The sequence below is a fragment of the Ochotona curzoniae genome, unplaced genomic scaffold, assembly GCF_017591425.1.
Source record: "Ochotona curzoniae isolate NIBS_2020 unplaced genomic scaffold, NIBS_Ocur_1.0 contig_4612, whole genome shotgun sequence".
Taxonomy (NCBI): domain Eukaryota; kingdom Metazoa; phylum Chordata; class Mammalia; order Lagomorpha; family Ochotonidae; genus Ochotona; species Ochotona curzoniae.
This window is the reverse complement of record NW_024466343.1, coordinates 4,471,759-4,487,742: the sequence shown is the minus strand read 5'-3', so window position 1 is coordinate 4,487,742 and position 15,984 is coordinate 4,471,759. Positions and strand designations below refer to the sequence as shown.

The 15,984-nt window shown below is 36.2% G+C and overlaps 2 non-coding genes across 2 annotated transcripts; both read right to left on the bottom strand.

Moving 5' to 3' along the window:
• Positions 1-8,987: 8,987 nt before the first annotated feature.
• LOC121161099 lies at positions 8,988-9,094 on the bottom strand. The gene has a single exon (XR_005884618.1). It is a non-coding gene; the product is annotated as a U6 spliceosomal RNA (small nuclear RNA).
• A 4,771-nt stretch (positions 9,095-13,865) lies between these two features.
• On the bottom strand, positions 13,866-14,002 carry LOC121161093. The gene has a single exon (XR_005884612.1). It is a non-coding gene; the product is annotated as a U4 spliceosomal RNA (small nuclear RNA).
• Between the last annotated feature and the right edge of the window lie 1,982 nt (positions 14,003-15,984).

Genomic DNA, 15,984 nt, shown 5'->3' with positions numbered 1-15,984 from the left:
GTTGGTATTATTTTCCTGCAGGACCAGGGCAATTCACTGAACTCAGTGAGTTCTCATGAGTTCAGTACATGCGCAGTTCACTGTTGTCTCCTGCATTCCTAAAGCTATTTGCCACAGTGTACAAAATGGCGCCTGATTTACCACTACTAGAAATCTTTATCTGCTGGGCATCAAGTCTGACGGCTACCCAGACCTGTCTTGGACAGAACCTGTAGAATGTCAAATTGCTGCAGTTCACTGAGTCAGAAATTAGTTGATTCGAAGTTCAACGTGTGTGCAGTCCTTTCCTTTGCCTTTGAATCCTTACACAAAATGACGACCAATTCGGCTCTAGCAGGCTAAGTGGCCTGTGAAATCCACACTGTTCTTGCATTGCCCATCTGTGATCTGCTGCTCTGTCTCTGCTCCTGGTCAAATCAAATGGATCAGCAGGATGGACAGTTCTTAGGCTTTACCTCCCCAACTCCCTGTGTAAGTCCCTTCCTACCTGGTTGCTGGTGGAGTTCCAGCTGCTGGTGGAGTTCAGATCGCCGTTCACTGAATGGTGCTGGAGTATCAATCACTGCAACACCATACCATTGTGATTGAACGTATCTCCCTTCCTCAATTCACAACTCTGGATCTGATAACTTTCCTGATTAGAACTGTATCATCAAAATAATTACCATACGTGCTTTTTATCAAGTAGATTATCAATGCATAAAATTTCTTCAGTTGTTTAGTGATTATGTTAAAATCAAGAATAATAGCAATAACAATAAACCACAAAACATTGTTAACTACTTTAATAATTTCTAATTATTTTTTTCAAATTTTACTTCTTTTTTATTAGAATTGTTATTATTTTATGATATAGTTCAATAGGCTCTGGAACTTCCCTACTTCTCTCCCTAATCCTCTTCCACCTCATTGCGTTCCCCTCTATAATTATTATAATATAGTTTCCCACACAGTCATATGTCCATCATTGTGGGCATGGACAGTGGCAGATAGTACTGCATCCTAGTGTTAAGATATAGTAAACAGTTTTGTTGGAAGCCCATCTTTGGCCTGGAAGTAGAGATGTATACTGCATTGTATCCTCACATCTGGACAGGATAGTCTTCATTACATAGTTACTATTCATCCACTTGAATGAAAAACCATGAAACAAAATCAACAACAGGAAGAAAAAAAGAAATGAACAAAGCCATGAAGTTAAATAACATGCTACTACATTAATATAATATAAAAGAATGTCAAGGGCCCGGCGCGGTGGCGCAAGTGGTTAAAGGTCCTCGCCTTGCACACCCGGGATCCCATATGGGCGCAGGTTCTAATCCCGGCAGCCCCGCTTCCCTTCCAGCTCCCTGCCTGTGGCCTGGGAAAGCAGTCGAGGACAGCCCAAGGCTTTGGGAACCTGCACCCGTGTGGGAGACCTGGAAGAGGCTCCTGGCTTCGGATCGGCATAGCATCGGCCTTGTGCTCACTTGGGGAGTGAATCATCGGACGGAAGATCTTCCTCTCTGTCTCTCCTCTCTGTATATCCGCCTTTCCAATGAAAAAATAATAAAAAGAAATCTTAAAAAAAAAAAAGAATGTCAATTAAATTCACAGGAGACCTCTCACAGGAAACTCTGCAGTACAGAAGAGAATGGAGCAACATATTCCAAATTCTAAAAGCAAAAAATTGTAGGCTCAAGATAACGTGCCCAGCAAAGTTTTCTTTTGTTTTTAAAAATGAAATAAAATTCTACCAGAGTAAAGAAAAATTAGAAGAATATTCCTTTTCTAAACTACCTTACTTTATAATTCTTAATGACTTTTTCCTTCTTGCTGAGCTTTATGTCCCAGATCATAAATTAAGGAATAAAAGGCATTTCATAGTCATTAATTTATTTTTCAAGTATAAATATTTTTTAAAGATTTTTTTATTGAAAAGTCAGATATACAGAGAGGAGAAGAGGCATAGAAGAAGATCTTCCATCCGATGATTCACTCCCCAATTGACCACATGGCAGTCATATAGGATCATGGCACATTCAAGGCAAGGACTTTAGCCGCTAGGCCACTGTGGCTATGTACAAACATTCTAAATGCTAAACTGCCCCTGTACAAACATTCTAAATGTTAAACTGGCTTTGGACTTTAAACATTCATTTGGACATAAATTTCATTCATAGGTACTTGCCCTGTATCACATACAGAAGCTTGTTCTTTATTACAGAAAGCATAAATAGATTTCAGGTAACATTTGCAGCCTTTGCAATTATTCTTGCCTTTTTGTGCACACAGACTACTTATAGTTATTTAAACTTTGACTCAGGAAGTATGAGCTGGAACCGTAAATTGTGTTGTGTTCTGTTTTATATATTATGAACATAGACATGGAGGAAGAAGAAGAAGAAAGACAACATACTATTTTGGAACTTGGATTATAACAGAAAAAAAAAGTATTTGCATAAGATAAATGAGAGATAATGTTAAGCAAGTAACAAAAGGTGTCCGTAGCCTGGGGACCAGTTATCCTCACTATCAAAACCTGGCCTTCTTACTCGAATATACAAGTCTTACAGAATTGGTTTTTCTAAGGAATTTTTTTTTTCCCTTTGCTTGATTGTTTGCCAAATACATGTTTTGATCATACTTTTGTCATAATCTTCCACGGCTTTTGTTTGTTCTGAAGTTAAATTGTACACAAAGTATTATTCATCTTTAACTTGAGGTAATCAATACTTTTCTCATGTAGTTTATTTGTCCAGTTAGGGAAATGAGAGAGAACATGTCCTTGTTTCTTGACTTCTCTTTTGCTATTAGACTACAATGGAAATCAGAGCCATTGCTCTTGTACTGTGTCCATTTAAGTCTGTCTCTAGTGAAGAAAACCTTGCAGCCAGAATTATATGTGTGTACAGGAAGAGAGCTGCTGAACGCCTAAGGCTTGTCTGAGCAAGCTTTACTCTCCTATTTATAATACCACAGGGTACTGTGCTTACAGAGCCCGCTACTTCTGCAAGCCTACAAGCAAATCTGTTACCAGGCAACAATGGATTTCTTATGAAAATGAAATTTAAAAGGCTAGATCATTAATTAAACAGAGAGGAATGCAGTCTTCCCACAGTTTCTAACCTGCAAGCAATGAAATCCAGTATATACAATAATCAACAATTTGCTTTTACAAAGATTGTCTTGATTTCAACCATCTACAGTGGGTAACTGCTGTGAAGTGTAGGATGGGAGTGGACCATATTAAAAGTTCACTGTTAATTAAAGCTTGTATATTAGTTCCTTAATTTTAGAAAAGAAATTGCACTCAGGGGATATACAATTATCGGTAAAGAAAGCTGACCATCTTGGTGATAGTAGTTTAATATAAATGTTTTACGTGATAAAAAAGGATAGGAAACAAGCATGAAGTAAGACTGTAAGGAAGCTAATAGAAGAGAAAATGATTATAGAACCCAAATCTTCCTGAAAAGAGCACTGTGACTTATTGCATCCCTATATTTCTATGAGTGGAAAGAGGTGTGATACAACTGCTCAGTTCAGCCAGAACCCTATTTTTGTGTTCACTGTAAATATAAAACAGAGAATTTCTCTGCTCTTACTGATTCACAAAACAGACATGTAATCATGACAGATATAAAGGAAGATCTAACACATACTATTACTCATTCAAAGTATAAATGAGAGATAAATACTGAGGGTGCAAAGACCCAAAACCAGCATTGTTACCAAAGGAATTTGATTTTAAAAACTATTTTTAGGCAGATGATAATTTGACAATCCTGCATGAGCTAAGTTGAACATTAGCTGGCAATGTTACAGGGAAATCTGACTCTCCACTCTTAACAATAGGCCTTGTATCTGATTTCAATGCTGTCAGTACAGTTTACAGTCCTCTGGCAGGTGGACAAATGTCTCATTTATTACCAAATTAAAAACTTTGCTCCACAGTTTTTCCAAGCATGTGTCTATTTTAGTCAACTTTGGTCAAAAAGATAAACACACCATGGTTGTGATTTTAAAAATTTATTTTAAAAGTGTTTTATGACTAATATAAAGACTGTCCTAGAGAATGTTCAATGTGATGATGGAAAGAAGATTTTCATTTTAAGTGTAGAATTTTGTGCAAATGTCTGTTAGCCCCAATTGGGGGATAATAGTATTCTTCAACATAGATATTTGTTAGCCGATTTTTAAAATTGTGAATGATCTTTCTCTTGATGAAATGGCATGAGGGATCTTTATTACTGTTATTATTATTATTATTTTATTATTATTATATTGGCACATCTCTTTTCCTTTAGATGATGTAATATTTGTGCTATGAATCTGTGCCGGAGTCCAGGTCCACCTGAGTTTGGAACTTGAGAAGGGTGTGTGGATGAGACATAAAGAGGAAAGAAATGGACCACAATATAAATAAAAAAAATTTCATTCAGATATAACATAGAACATTTCAATATCAGCACATTTTTTTTGTAGAAAAAGCATAACCTTCATTCAAACCCACAAAAGATCAGATGGTGTTGATAAAACATCCTTTTTAAGCAAAATATAAGTTATCATTACAGCAAAATTATTGTTTCACATGTCAGTGGGTCAAGTTTCTAGAGTAGCTAAACAACTTTTATTGGTTTCATGTACCTGTTATTTAACTAGTTCTATGAAAATACATACAAAAATTCTAAGACTTGGAAATCCCACAAGATCCAGTGCTTCCAAAATATGTAGCCCTTGACCCTTTGTACCTTAATCAACTAAGTAAGATTATTAAAAAATATATATATATATGCATATATATATATATAATTAACAGGGCCAGCTTGGTAGCTCAGTGGATAAAGCCTTGCCTTGCATGCATTAGGATACCATTTGAGTGCTTGTTTGTGTCCTAGCTGTTCTACTTTTCATATAGCTCCCTACTTGCGGCTTGGGAAAGCAGCAGAGGATGGACCAAAGCTTTGGGACCCTGCACCCACACGGGAGTTCTGAAAGTAGCTCCTGGTTCCTGGCTTAGCTCTGGCCATTGAGGCCACTTGGGAAGTGAACCAGTTGAAGGAAGATCATTCTGTGTCTTTCCTTGCCTCTGTAAATCTGCCTTTCCAATAAAAATGAGTGTTTTTAAAAGTCTAATTAATTTATTTGTGAAGAGGGAAAAGAACTCTAGGTATAATTATTTAATATGTTGAAACTACATATGTGTGGGTATATATCATATACACAGTTTTAACATATTAAATAATTATATATAATTATATGTATATATGTATAATATGGAATTCTGCTTTGTTGAACTTTAGAATGGAAAAGTAGCTGTCCAATTTGACAAGATTACATTGTGAAAGCAGTGACCTATATCAATTCACTGATAATAGTTGGTGAAAGAAAATCTGTTGCATGTTTCTTTTCAAAAGTGTGAGGTCTTAAATGGCAGTTTCAATATTCAACCTACACAGCCTATTGTTCAGGTGTTGGATTAAATATTTAGTTACATACATATAATTGATATTTAAGCCAAACTATTACAAAATACATGTATTCTTAATTGATACTTTTAATGTGTATGCTGTGCAAAACAATTTAAGCAATGTTACCTCAGTTATTTAAGGAAGAATTGTTATTTGAGTTGTTTTAGGAATTGGTGATGTAGGGAGCAGATTCCTACCACCATAGTGTAACCAAGGGCCCACACTCACTCCTTTAGAGCATCTTCAATGAGTAGAGCATTCTGGGCAGAGGTGCAAGCTTCTTCTCATTTGTTCCTCTGATTTGCAAGCAAATTGACAATGTACAGGTGGTTGCATTTAATATACTGTTGCTCCTTCGATGTGGCTGTGTTCTATTATTCTTCCTCGTGAATGGGTAAGAATTAACTTGAGGACATCCTGGTTGCTGCTCATGTGTTGTTTTGTTCTTATTTCTCTGATCATTTACATAATCTGTACTCAAGTTGCCTTTATCTCAAGGTGGTGTTCTGCTTATTCTATCAAGAACAGTAAGCAATTTCAACAGAGTTAATACCAGTGAGTCCAGGATTTATCTCTACTTGGTTTCTAGCTCCTTGGTTATGTTGCAATGCTTTTTCATATTTTAAAGGTCTTTCAGTGAATTACATGAGCAAATCACTGGACTTTGACTAGAGGAATGGGGGTGATAAAATGATCCCAAGCTAAAACACAGAAAGATCATGAAATTGGGTGGAGGTTGACAATATCATCTTCAGAAATTTTGGGTATAATACTGTGATTATTTGCCTTCTAAGTATCTGCTGAGATTTTAATTCTATAGTCCTTGCAATAGTTAAATTGTTCACTAGGAAATTTTGTTGCGACATTAGGACAAAAAGATTTTTATAAAATGATTTACTTTTGTTATGTTCTTTAATTTTTAGGCAAAGTACAAGTTATAAATGGCTATACAGATGATCATACAACTGATGAAAATTACAACTGAACAGTTTTGCAGTATTTACAGAATTTATAGAAGAAAAGACTTTAATCAACATTAGTTAATTTAGTCTTTCAGTAGAATCAGAGAAGGATTTTACTTACATCGTGTTTTCTGTTATAATTAATAACAGAGATAATTCTGACTAGATTTTCACAGATTTCTTGTCTTTCATTTCTAAATTCTGCAACAAGAAACCGTTTATTAAAATTATATTAACGCTATATATGAAATAAATAATTATGTACTCACATTCCTCAACACATCATTCCTGTAGGCAATGTACACCAATAAGAAAATCCTTAAAATAAATTTTAAAAATTAGAAGCATGAATTTATACTGATTAAAAAATTCTATTAGGTTGATAAAAAAAATTATTTGGATGGCAGAGTTACACAGAGAAGGCGAGACAGGGAGAAAGCTAACCAATGTATATTTTTTAAGAATAGGAAATTTACACCAGCAAGATTGGCCCACATAAACAAGAACACCAACGACGCTTGCTGGCGAGGATGCGGGGAAAAGGGAACCCTACTCCACTGCTGGTGGAGCTGCAAATTGGTACAGCCTCTATGGAAATCAGTCTGGAGAACACTCAAACAACTCAAAATCTGCATACCATATGACCCAGCAATAGCACTCCTAGGAATATATCCAAAACACCTGTTTTACGACAAACCAACATGCATCCCTATGTTCATTGCAGCACAATCAGTAATTGCAAAAACATGGAAGCAACCGAAATGCCCATCAGCAGAAGATTGGATAAGAAAGCTTTGGTTCATCTACTCCATGGAATACTACTCAGCTATTAAAAAAACAAAATGCAGTTCTTTGTGGCTAAATGGGCACAACTGGAAACTATAATGCTAAGGGAAATGAGTGAATCCCAAAAGATTAGATACCACATGTTTGCCTTGATTTAACCTGTAATTTTTGTATGGTTGTTTGTTATTTTTTGAACCTGTCATTGATACTGTCTCAACCCAGATGTTTCGAAGAATGGAACTTGCATTATTTTTAACATATTGTTTACCCAATACTATGTCAATTAATTCCATAATGTTGTATATTGATACTGAGGCCTTGTTGGGGCTTTTAACTGACCAGATCTTTACTCTGTTAGACCTATCTTCAGACCATAGAAGGTCTCCCCAAGAGGCCACTGAACTTATCTGGACAATAAGACGCTGAACTTTATGCTAGGCATGTGTTTGCAAGCAATGAATCTCAACTGAACTTGAACTATGGTTATGCAACAAGGTGGAGGAATCCACCATGGGGGGAGGGGTATGGGAGGGGTGGGGGGAATCCCCAGCGCCTATAAAACTGTACTACATAATACAATGTAAGCAACAATAAAAAAAAAAAGAATAGGAAATTTAATATATTTACACTTAAAGTTAGCATTGACAGATGAAGTCTAATTCCTGACATATTTTTTATTTTGAATTTTGAATTATGTGGTACAATTTTGTACAGACTGGGATTTCACCCCAAACTCCCACTCCCCAACAGATTTTCTGTTTTATTACAATGGTGTAGTCCTTCATAACGAATGATAATTCTATCAGTCACTTATTGAAGCATACCCCGACATTGTTGGTACAGACAATGTTATACAGTCCAGTATCCCATTGCCTACACATGTGCAATAGTTTATTTCTTTCGTCTGGATGCAGGGATGCATGCTGCATTATACCCCCATGTCTGTATATGATAACCCCCAGTACTCCATCACTATACACTTCCATAATTGAGAAGACATGCTCAACAGGGTAAACAACTGGTATGATTTAGAACAACACAACAAGCTAACAACAACATATTACAGCCCATGAAAAAATGTGCCACTGAGTAACCAACACATGGGTGACTAAAAGGAAACATAAAAGTCTCTTGGGAAAAATGATGCCACCATGCAATCCATGAGTCGGTGATGAATTCAACAAGAGAAAAGAAATTATTTGGAATAAATAAAATTGAAATAAAAACCATCAAACCACATGGGATACAGCCAAACAAACAAACAAACAAAAAACCAAACGAAACAAAAACAGTAGGGATCTGACCATTGAAGTTAAACTTTCCAAGTTGGTTTCCATATATAAGAGAGAAGATATGGTGTTTCCTGATATTTTTTTATTAGATAATAATCATTTCTTTTGGTCTAATGATTTTGATAGTATCGCATATTTTCATAACGTTTATTTTTTGTTTTTGTTAGATTTATTTATTTTTATTGGAAAGGCAAATTTTACAGAGAGGAGAGACAGAGAGGGAAATATTTGCTATTTGTTGATTCACTCCCCATTTGACCACAAGCAGCCAGAGTTGAGCCAAACCAGAGGCAGGATTTAAGAGCCAGGGGCCTCCCAGCAGTCCCCCATATGGACACAGGATCCCAGGGACTTGTGCCATCCTCTGCTGCCTTGTCAGATTATTGCCAGTGAGTTGAGTGGGAAGCGTGGCAGCTGGGACACTCACTGGTGCTCATAGAAAATAATGTTGCTTGCATGTGGAGGATTATCCTAATTCATCCACCAGAGCAACTCCAATTTTTGCTTATTTAAAAAAAATGCATGTCATAGTTGTGCAGGGGTCATGTTAATCTTCTCTGTATTATTTCAGATTGAATACATGTGCTGTTGAAGCAAGCATCTCAATGTTTACTTCTAATGTAGAGCTATAATTTAGTAAATCCGATAAATCTAGTTTATTGATGATGAATTGTGCTTTTGCTTATATAAGAGATACTGTATTTCTCCTTCACTTTTTAAAAATGTGTATTTATTTTATTGGAAAGGCAGATGTACAGAGAAAGGAGATACAGAAAAATAGAACTTCTGAGATGGGTTCACTTTCCAAATGACCACAATGACTTAAGCTGAGCCAATTCAAGCCAGATTGCAGGAGATGCCCCTTGGCCTTCAATGAACTGCAGGGTCCCAAAGCTTTGGGCTGTACTCTAGTGCTTTCCCAGGCCACAGGCAGGGAGCTGGATGAAAAGCGGAGCAGCTAGGATATGACCTGGCACCAATATGGGAAAGCAGTGCATTCACGGCAAGGATTTAGTCACTTAGGCTATCATGCTAGACCCTCTTCTTCACTTTTAAAAGGTATGTTCTCCTGATTTTATATGATTTGTTGTGTTTTTATTTTTTCTGAGGATCTTAAATATATCATCTCATTTTCTGGATTTCTGCTAAGAAGACTGCCATTGGTTACTTAGTTTTCTTTTTATGAAACTTAGTATTTTCCTCCTACTGCTTGATTCTTTGTTTCTTACTATGTTTTAGGATTTTATTTGAAACATAAAATTTTACAGAGAAAGAGAGTTAGAGAAAGAGAGTCTTCTACCTGCTTGTTCACTCCTCAAATGACCATAATTGCCAGAGCTGAACTCATCCGAAGCTGAGAGCCAGGAGCCTCCCCTTGCAGTCTCCCACATGATGCAGGGTCTCAAGGAATTAAGCCATTCTTCACTGCCTCCTCAGGCCATAAGCAGAGAGATGGGTTGGAATTGCAGGAGTTTGAACTTGAATTGAAGCCAAATGAGATGTTGGCACCAAAGGCAGAATCTCAGCCTGCTATGCCACATCATCAGCCCCTACTAGGTTGAGTTGTGAGGGAGAGGCTGTTTGTAAAATGACTGGTGTTAGAACTATGTCTCATAGGGTCACTTTCTTTGAATTTCTACCTAGTTAAAATAAGCTATGGAAGATTATGTTGCTGAAAACCATAGCAAGTTCATTAAAAGATGATCTTCAGACCTTTTAATACAAAAACAAAGAATTTCAATTATTCTAATGTTTATGACTCATCTAATTTCTAACACATTCAAGCAGGCTTAGAATGAATTATGAAAATTTAATGAAGGACAAAACTGTAGACATGCTGCCACCTGAATAGAAATAATCATTGAGACCAATGATTATTTCAGAATTGATATTGCATCATCTTCATAAAATATTAATATCATGATCCATAGAATTAGGAAACCTGGATCCAAAATTCAGTCTTGCCACTTGCCAATGTAATGATCTGAAATGTTACTTCAAGTTTTAAGTCACTTTTATTTCTCTTCCTCCTTTGTAAGATCTATTTTTGGTTTTATTTGAAATGCAAAGCTAGAAAAGAGACAGAGATCTTCCATCCACTGGTTCACTCTCCAGATGGTCACAAAGCTTACAAGTGGGTTGATTTCAAGCCAGGAATCAGGTGCTTTCTCATCTCCCAAGCTGGTGTAAGGAAGTTGTTTAGGTTTATAGCAGACGAAAACTTGTTTTAAATTGGAAAACAAAAATTGGAAAGGTGAAAGACAACTTGCTACGCCATCTTCCTTATTCCAGGAGAGATTCAAGAGGCAAAACAAACTCCTTTTTATAAAAGCCAAGAGCATATTGAATTATCACATTCTTCTTCTTGATATTTGTCCATTTCTTAGATTTTCACCTTAATTACTGTTGTTATTATGTGGAGATGTTTGAAGTCAATATATTATATACTCTTATGTCTTGTACTATAGTTGAAACAAAAGGCACCACTGCATCCATAGTGAAAATTCTTTCACTGCCTTGACAGCCACAGTGAAAACCCAGAGATAACAAAATGTGATATTCTTGGGTGTGTAGAGGCAGACTTGGTATGGAGGAATGGCTGTGTTTCATCTGCAGAAGTGTCTTAGAGTGATGGATGGCACTGTGGGATTCAACACTAGCAATGGCAATAACCTAGGTTGCAATGTTTCTGCCTCTTGCCTTCAAAAAAGAATTAGAATTGATGTATATAAACAGATGAATTTTATGAAAGAGTATGTGCTACACAGATAGATAAATGATAAAAAGTCACCATGAGTATATGATGGGAGCTTGGCTTTAGTAGAAAGTTCAAGAAATCGTTCCTTTTGTATTTTTTTTTCTCTTTTTAAGATGAGATTTGAGTGACAAAATTTTGTCAGACAACATAATAAGAGTAAAATGGAAGATAACTTAAATCTAAAGAGTCTAAGAAGAAAGAAAAAAATCAAGTGTGACCTAGGGAAAGAAAAAAAGGCCAATAATGTAGCAAGTGGGAGGCAAAGTGGTGTGGGATTGGCTCAGTTTTACTTAATCAGGAGAAAAATTATCCAGTTAACAGATGGCATCCAATGGGTTCAAGAACAATAATGTCTTATTATTCCAGTAAGAGATCATTCAATCTTATAAAGATTAATTAAGGCTTAAGGGTATTTTTTGGAGGGATACAGAGGAAAACTTAGACCATTTGTGCATAATAACATCAATTTGGAAAAAAAAAAAGTGTCGTGTAAAGAAGAAGGGACAGTTGGAAGGAACATTAAGGCATTGGGAATGCTGCAGGCCATGTGAATGGAAATCCACCCAAGGTCTTTTCAAAATGGAAGACCTAATATGCAGCTTTCAAATGTCTATTTTATTTGCTATGTTGTAATCACTGCAGCCTGATTTCCATTAAAATTCTATGAAATACAACTGTCTGAATAAAATGATATTTTGATAGGAGATGGGGATGGAGATGAGAAAGCATTTGGAAGACATAAAATGAAACAGAAAAGTCTATTGAAGCCAGAAATAGAAATAAATTAAAATAGTAAAGCATTTTTACATTCATTATACATATGATCCCACAGTCTCCTATCTTCTACCCGCCCCTCTCCAATCCCTCTTATTCTCTTATAATTACAGAGAATCAAAAATTAAAACTTAGCAACCCTACTCATCCATTGATGATCATTTCTACTGGGAGAGTTGACAGGGGGCAATCTGAAAAGGAAAATGTGTCAAATCAAATTGAAGATCAGTATAAGACACCTAACAGAAGTGTCTTGGAGAGATAATAAATCCCCACAAAATTGCATAAGAATCAAAATGATAAGAACTCTGTTTGCATATCTCTGCATTCAATTGACTGCTAAAGAGTAAAATCAACTATATGGTTATAGAAAATAATACTACCGCAGTATGTGTGTCTCTAGATAGAAAACAAATATACAAAGCCCAGTCTTGGCTGGCATTTTCCATGAAAAGGAGTATATTGATTTCTCATTTTAAAATCAGTTTGCTTGTTCTTAGGTGGTGGGAACAGACAAAAACAAAACTGTCAAATCCACACTACTTTGAAGGTGACATCTGCAAATGCAGGTTTTTTTTCCTTCCATTGTCAGAGCGGCTTTAATCATTCATATTCGCAGCTGTCTGAAAGGACTCTCATTGGCATCCTTTTCCTGGGGGCAGAGCAATGGAACTGGCTATTCATTTAAACCACTTAGAAAAACCCAAACCATGTATTCTGAGACACAGAGCCTATCTTTTTGGAGTTGCAGCTGTGTTCTAGCACTGATCCTTCTATTTGTCAGATAAGAAAAAGAAATGGCTCTATTTATCCCTTAGAAATGTCTGTATCTTCATGAATTTGCTGCAATTAGATTTCTAAATTTAAATACATTGAACTTGGATCAGTGTGGGGTTAAGAAATAATAAGGCATTTGCTTGATTACTGGAAAGGCTTGTTCTTGTCAATATCTCATAATTTCTAAATTTATTCAAGAATCATCATTGTTATTTTTTCTCAGAATCTGTCCCTTTGGTACTCCTGACACTGTAAGTTCAATAGAGTTGTTATGAAGAAAATTTACTCTGCTACTGAGAGCTGACTCCATTGTCTGGACTCTACCTCCTCCCCACCCCCCCAACTGCCCCTTGGCTTTTGTTTTTTTAATCATGGAGCATGCATATGATAAGTGTAATAGTAATTTTATAATGGTTAACGATAAAAATAGCACATAGATGATTTAAACATATTTCTGACTTAATAGATGTCATAGGTGAGAGATACAGACTGATTATAGAGCTATTATCAGATCAAAAGCACTAATGCCATAACCCATATCCATCTGTGTGTCAAGTAGGGCACCAATGACAGACTGTCATTCAGAATCACATGTTCCCAAATACATGGTATTATATTTTATTTTCTTGTGTCCTTGAAATTCTTTGATCAGATTGAAACTATAGATAGGGCTAGTCTGAGGAGTGACTTTTTGTTTGTTGTTGCTGTTGTTTAAATATTTATTTATTTTTCTTGGAAAGGCAGATATACAGAGAGGAGGAGAGACAGAGAGGAAGATCTTCCATCCCCTGATTCACTCCCCAAGCAACCTCAATAGCCAGAGATGAGTCAAACCAAAGCCAGGAGCCAGGAGCCTCCTCCGGGTCTCCCACGTGGGTGCAGGGTCCCAAGGCTTTGGGCCATCCTCGACTGTTTTCCAGGCCAATAGTAGGAAATGAGATAGGAAGCGGGGCCACCAGGATTAGAGCTGGTGCCCACATGGGATCTTGGTGCGTGCAAGGTGAGGACTCTAGCCTCAACGCTACCACATTGGACCCGAGGAGTTATTTTTAAAGCATTTTTTTTTCTTTGAGAATGCTTAAGATGGGAATACACTTTCATTGACACGTGAAAAAAAAGTACCAATAATTTGTTAAATATTAGCAATAAACGCGCCTCAGATAAACCTCATTGGCTATGATACTGCCACTGCGCAAAACTTACAATTTGTTAAATAATCATGTACATTCCATTGTAATTCTGTATTGCACAGCTGCCAAAATACTGATCTAACCTCTTATATGTCTTTAATCCATTCAAGTAGATGCGTCTACTACTGGCAGAAAAACTAAGGAAGTGATTGCTACTGACAACGGTAGCTATAAGAAAAGCATGATGTCACTTGTAATCAAGGATTTAAAATATTGTTTTTTTTTCAGAAGCAACATTACACATTATTTTCAATAATATTTAGTGAATTAGATATTAAACATGAATAATGATTTGGTTAAACAATTATTGTGTGCCATTCTAGCTAGTTTATTGATTAGCCTGAATACATTTAGAATACAAACGTGAAATAGTTTTTATTTTTCTCCAATTACTGCTTTTGGCCATGCTCTGTAAAAACCATATTTCTATGCCATTTATGATGCTACAGATTCATTTTCAATCTAACATACTTGACCCTGGTTAGAAACTCCACTTGCTATCTCCTCCCTTGGTGCAGCCCCAATCAAGTTTCAGATTAAAAGACATGAGGTGGTACTTTAGAAATCAAGGCGTAATAAAATAGACACAAGCCTCAAGTATTTAAGTTCCTCCAGCATTATAAGTTCCAGCTTATAGCAGAGCCCATACCCCAGGGACTCCTACCTCCACATTAAAAAAAAAAAAAGCTCAAATTCATACCTGTACTGTTCTTCATCATATCACCCATGTTTCTTTCCAAGTATTTGACCATCAGAGAGGAAGCCCCACTGAATTTGAAAAGTCTGTAAAGATAGATTACCCATGCATGCTCCACTCCCATGATCCTTACCTCACTGACATTATATGAACACATTCCTTTAATGGCATGTCTATCTTCTGCTATGTGCAAATCCATGTGTATTTCAGCAGTTGACCACCTCTGCAAATTTATTTCTTTAGTAAATTCTCTCCAACTGGGAGTACATATGTTGTTTCCTGTCTGTTCTGATCTTTCCTCACAAGGATTCTACGAAAAAAGTTTACCAGATTCTTATTTTACTTTTTTATAATATATTTTAAATATGCTCACACTACTGGCCGTCAAACATTCCATAGCAATTGTGTGACCTCTTCAGGGTACACAAATCATGAACACTTTCATTGGACATGCCTCTGCAGAATGACTAAGGTTTCTCAAAGCTTTTGAGACTCCGCATGCTTTGACCAAGGTCTTCTTTTTCATAAGTTAGGTATTGACAACATGGACAAAGTCTGAGTGCCTTGTACGGTATATCCTTGGCTTGTGTGAGATTCAATGATTTGTTAATATGAATCTGCTCCACTGAGGAATTCCTCTAACTTCAAGTTTCTCACTAGTTCCTTTATACCAGTGTTGTACAAGCACAGAGAGTAAATCCTGGAGGATGCTCTATGATCACAATTTTGTTTATGGAATGTGATAACTTGTGTTGATTTTCAGTCCATTTTTTTTCCCCTCTAAGAGATTCTCTTAAAGACTATTTTACTTTACTTTATAATTTCCATAAGACAACAAAATGATGATTTCAAAATTTCCTCTGATCCCCTTGTTATCTATTTTGTTACATAGGCCATGATTCAGATATGCATTGTCCTTTGTGGTGCAGAAGCTTCTTTGCTTCAGTTAATCCAAATTGCTTATTTTCATTTTGATTGCCTGCTTTCTGAGGCCTTTCCAACATATCTCTGTCTACAACCACATGTAGCAAAGTGTCACCAATATTTTCTGCTAGTAATTTCATGGCATTGGTTCACAGATCTAGGTTCTTAATAGAGTTAATTATTGTAAAAGATCTAAAATATTGGTTCTTCTTTCAAAGTCTTAACACATAGATCCAATTTTCCCCGTGCAAATTTCTCCCTAGATAGACTTTTGCTTGCTTTACAAAAAAAAAAAATGTTGTAGGTTTATGTCTTAATTTCTGATATTTCTATTCTGTCCCATTGACTTTCAGCTCTGTTTTTGTACCGTA